The following is a 6,000-nucleotide window of genomic DNA, read 5'->3' on the forward strand; positions in this document are numbered from 1 at the left end:
GCCATTTTTAGACCTTCAAGCACAATTTTTGGGGATATTTTGAGAGAGAATTCGAGGAAAACTTGAGGTAAGTTCCTTGTGATTATTTCTACTCCATAATATTGAATTATCATCGAATAATCCGACTAGATTACATATTTTTGAGGTGTATATCGGGGGTTTGAACTTAGGGATTTGGAAATAAGATTTGATGATTTGGAGGTCGAGTTGATGTCGGATTTTGATAAAATTAGTATGGTTAGACTCGTGGTTGAATATGCTTTTGAATTTTATAACTTTTGTCGGGTTCCAAGACGTGGGCCCCACGGGCGATTTTTGAGCTAAATTTTGGATTTTTATGAAAACTTGCATTTTCTTATGGAATTAATTCCAATAAATTTTATTCACTGAATCGAATTATTTGTGACTAGATTCGAGGCATTTGGAGGCCAATTCACGAGGCAAAGGCTTAGCGGAATAAGAATTTCACGGTTTGAGGTAAGTAGTAGTTATAAATCTAGTCCTGAGGGTATGAAACCCCGAATTTTTGTGTCATGTGATTATTTTGGAGGTGACGAACATGTTAGGTGACAGGCATGTGGGCATGCACCGAAGGGATTGTGACTTGGTCAGTCCCGTGAAACTGTAAAGTTGAATAACTTGTTGTTAGCTATATGCTCTCTTTGTGTTGAAGAAATTTAACTGTAAATCATGTTAAAAATTATGCTTAGGCTATGTGTTAGTACTGTTGGGACCCACAGAGGTCGCGTACTTGTTGAATTATTTGCTAATTGCTGTCTTGTACTCAGTCATGATTTTACTTGTGCATCATACCTCAGTCTTTCTTGATATTTGTTGATTCACTATGTTATCTTTTTTGGGCTGATCTTTGTGATTTACGAGAGCCCGAGAGACTAGAGAGGTTGAGGACTGAGTAAGACCGAGGGCCTATCGGTGAGGTAAGGATATATGGCACGTGAGTTATCTGCGCAAGATATTATAGCACGTGAGTTGTCCGTGCAGTACGTGAGTTGTCAGTGTGGATTATAGTGCTTGGGTTGTAGAAGCCCCTCCGGAGTCTGTACACCCCTAGTAAGCGCGAGTACCCATTGAGTGTGAGTGTTAAGGGCTTAGAGCCGAGTGGTTGAACTGTTATGAAGAGTTGAGTGACTGTTGCCCTGAGAGGCTGTACTTGCTTTTCATTTGTTGTTGCATTTAGTTGCTGTCTATCATTGTTGTGAAATTCTCTGAAAGATTCTATATCGGATTACATGAACATGAACTATAAAATTGATTTGACTTAAACTGCTGGATTTGAAAGCATGTCTATTCTTTGCTGGAATTACTGAAAGTGAACTATAACTGTGTAGCTTGTCACTATCTTCAGTTCCTTAGTTATTATTGTTACTTGCTGAGTTGATTGTACTCATACTACCCTGCACTCCGTGTGCAGATCCAGGTGCTTCTGGACATAGCGGGTGTTGATTCTCTCGTATAGTTGATCTTCCAAAGATTCAGAGGTAGCTGCCGTATTTCACAAACCTTGTCTCTCCTTCCCTATCTCCTTGTTTACCGTATTTTGGTCTTAGACTATTATAGACTGTATTTTTCCAGACTTGCATTCATATTAGATGCTCATGTACTCAGTGACACCAGATTTTGGGGAGTGTTCGTATCAGTATTTGTGAGATTTTGTATTGTATTTAAATATTATATTTTCAAACTTAAAAGAAATTGTGGTTTATTGATATTATCGGCTTGCTAGTATCGAGATAGGCGCCATCATGACAGGTTAGGATTTTGGGTCGTGACAGATTAACTACTAAAATTAAGCAATTGTCAATTGATCACGAAAGACAACACTTGAGCAACAAAGAGATATGAATGAGAGAAGTAAGAGTAATTGACTAGATAGGTGCAAGACAATTGACTCGGGATCCAATTCTTGAGTTAGTTCACTCCATAATACTGTTGATTCTCACGAATTCAACAAATAATCATATTACACTTGAAGTTAATGTTCCTCTTTCGATTAAACGTTAATTTCAGTAATTAATCATATTGAAGCACGATAAATAATTGCAACGAATAAAATAATGGTTATGGTCTAAAGGGTAAAACTTCTCACGAATATTTTCCTATTTTCTAGTTCGATTAGCAATTCAAGAGGCTCTTTTCATTACCTATTTGAATCGCGAATTTAAACTAGAGCAAAAGATGTAAAGAAATTCAATATCAAGCTCCTCTTTCGATTAAGCAAAATAATAACTAACTTCACAATATGATTTAAAGTTTCATCAATTAATTCAAAATAATTGTCAATAAGCGAATCCCTAATCAAGTTATCAATACACCATATCTATCAACACCCTAAGGAAAATTACTCCATAGCAATGGAAAAAGTCATCTCAATAAGGTTTAAAAATATAGAAAACATCAATGCTAATGATTCGATACAAACTCCCGTATTGCACCGATTATTGCTTGAAATCTTGATAAATTCTTGTGTCTTCTTGCCTTAGTTGCTTCTCAAATCTTTTATAGGTCAAAAGTCCCTTCAAAAAATATATTTTTGGTGTATTTATACCGTGTAGAAGTGGGTCCAGACGAAACCACCCTTTCCAAGCCGAACTGGACAATACTCTGAGAAAAATGCACTGGCACGGCACATGACGCGCCAATGGACATTTTCAGAGAGTGGATTCTGACAGAGTTGGCTTGTTTTGCACAACTGTGCCGCCCCATGCAGCACCCCACGCGGAGCGACTGTGATATTTTCTTAGAGTAAATTATTTTCTTCCCTTTTTGATATCCAGACTCGGTCCTCGACCCCTAACGCGATCCTGACTTAATTTCTTGGGCTTTTACTCAGATTTCAAAGCTCCAAATTGATCGATGTCGCTTCAAATTATTTTTTTAACTCGGAATCACTTCCTGCAGGGCATAAAACACATAATAAGTAGAATTCACTATTATTTAAGCTCAAACACACGTAAAGTGCAGTAATTAGAGTGTAAAATACGGCTAAAATACGGGTTTCTAACCTACCATCAACACCCCACACTTAAACCATTACTCGTCCTCGAGCAATCAAACAATACTTCACACAGAAATGACCTCTTTATCAAACAACTTCCCTAACACATCATGCCAAGAATATTTAAAGCAGATTAAGCATCTTACCATAACATCCTAACCTCAAGACTCAACTCAAAAGCACCACGCATTTTTCACAACCTGGTCACTTACTCTAACAAAGAGGTCAAAGTCATTACATTTCCTTCGCAAGTCATATGCCCTCACAACAAAAATAGAGAGTAGTTCCACACAAAATAAAATTCAAGAACAAATAGGAACTCTAGATAAGCAGAATTCACTCACTCTCAGAATCAAAATTCATATGCCACAGAAGATGTACCATAGGCTTGCCCGTGGTGTAACATTCTACTAATTAAGCTCATTCAGTCAAAGATAAAGTAGGACTTTGATTTGGTTGTAATGTAGGCTTCGGGATGGGTAGGATACAATTAGGATAATATTGTCTATACCTCCCTGAATACTTTAATACATACAATTTCACCAATTCAAACCCCACACTAGTGTTGAACCAAATCCCAACCTTCACATCATATTAGCACCAAACTCTCAATTTCTTTAAGCACAAACAAAGCAAGATTTACCACTAGCAAGGAATAATTTTCTTTATAATATATACAACACCAACGTTTTCTTTCTATTTTTCTTCTAACTTCTGAATTTCTTTTCTCTTATTTTTTTTCAATTCCCTACAAGTGGCTCTCACAATTTTTTCAAAGTAGTGCAACTTTCTCCTTTTCCATAGTTCCACTCAAAAATCCAATCATACCTCCACTTAGCTTTTAACAAGCTCATAAATATTTCAAGTGCTCATGAGAGGCAAAAATGTTCAAATAAATGGTCAATTCAACAAACGGGCCAGGCTTGTAGTGTGGTTGTTAAAGAAAATAGGATTACAGGCTCAAGGGCCTAACTAGGATACACAACAATTAGGCGGGTCACAGGCGTATAATTGGCTCAATAAAGAAACACCTACATCACTTCCTATACTAAACAAGACTGCTATTTTGCTCTGCAAACACACTGGGTAAGTTCTAGACATCAAGTGACATGCACATAATATCAACACAAACCTCACTCACACATCACATAACTCACTTAGGATTGGATTTATACTGACTCTCTAGTCAAAGTAGCTAAGCATAGTCGAGATCAAATAAATTAAGGTACTTATCCATGAGTCTAGAACTGAGCCTAAGCGTCACAACTCAGGCAGTCACTATTCTCAAGGCATACACAGTAAAAAAAATTGCCTCATGTTAGCACTATGACTTAAGATTCTTTATTCCTACCAAAAAAAAACTAACTACACCCAGTTCAAAATAAAGCTCTTAAAAAAGAACCGCGACATAAAGAAAACCAAGAGAAAATTATTACACTACCTAAGAAAGTAAAATAAAAATAAGACATATTTTTGGATTTTCAAACTCTTTGATTTTTTTGTATTTTTCTCATTCGACTTCAAATCCCTCAAGAAATCAGTTGATGAAATCCATCGCCGGGAAGAGTTGAAACTAAACAATTATAATTATTAACTATTACAGGCCGATTGAATTTAGAGTTATAATTACAGATCATATTGTCTAAGAAATCAAGAAACAAATCAAACAAATCCAATTGGCAAATAGAATACAAAATACAAGCAAATAAGAGCACCCCACCCCACACTTAAGAGATTTCATTGTCCCCAATTCAAAACAGTAAAACAAGAGTGAAAAGGTGACTCCCTAAGGCCCTTGGCCTAATCCTCATCAACACCCTCAAAGGTGCGCAAGTACTCCTCATCATTGGAGGTAACATAGCTCATGTCCTCATCCGGTGGCAGCTATCCTGCCTCTGCCAAGCCCAACCATTGCCAAGTGATAGCAGAAAGGGGGTTATCCTGCTGCCTCTCTGCCAAGTCAGTCTCCCTTGAGTAGCGTGAAGGCACATATCAGCAAATAACAGCAGTAGTGTCTCCTCGACATGAAACAATCTCCGATCCATAGGAACAACAACAGAAGGGGGGTCTATCACAGTTGTGACATCAAAATCCCTGACAGGATGCAGAACGGGGATCATCCTATTATAATGAAACTCCTCCTCCACATGGTGCATCCGCAGCAGCCGAGTGATCATACTCGGGTAATATAGGCGGCGACCCCCAAATGGGCACACTCGAGCCATGTGCTCCAGCATGATCTTGCCAAGATCGAACTTTATCCGGGTCAAGATAGCATAAATGAGACACACCTTCACCCTTGAGACATCAGTGTCGCTCTGGGTGGGCATAATCTTGGTATTAATCAGCCATAGAAGAACCATGATGGGACGCTGGAAATTGCTCTTCTTCATGTCTTTGTGATACTCCTTAGCATCCCGCGTCCACGTGGCAAGAGAATTAGCTCCACACAGCTAGCGCCTAATATCCGGATAATTGGGCTGACACATCAACCTCTAGAACAACTTATGAGAGTGCTCCGAGAACCCCATAATCTGATTAATCACTTGTGAGGAAAAGGGGATCATCTAGCCTCTCACATGTACATCATACACTGCATCCAAACTGGCCTTAGGCTTCTAGTTGGCATAGAACTCCTTTAGCAAGTTCACATTCCCCGCATCACCGGGACGGAACAAACATTCAAAACCCAGGAATTGGATGTTGTTGTATATACAGAGTACTTCCGGGCTAGCTTCCCATCCTCGATACCAACTTCAGGGTACGGGCTCACCGCATGATTAAATGTCCTGTACTAATTTTGAGCATGAACTGGCACAACCCGAATGTCATACTTGTACCCTAGGACCACATCAACATCCGGATCAATGTGCTATATCTCCTCCTCCACTGGTCAGGGGGTGGTGCACGTCTACCTCCTCTACGACTTCTAGAAGCGACCCTAGAAGAACCAGTGTTAGCACGTTTGCTGGGACGACGAGAAA

This window comes from Nicotiana tabacum, chromosome 19 (genome assembly GCF_000715075.1).
Source record: "Nicotiana tabacum cultivar K326 chromosome 19, ASM71507v2, whole genome shotgun sequence".
In the NCBI taxonomy this organism is placed as follows: Eukaryota; Viridiplantae; Streptophyta; class Magnoliopsida; order Solanales; family Solanaceae; genus Nicotiana; species Nicotiana tabacum.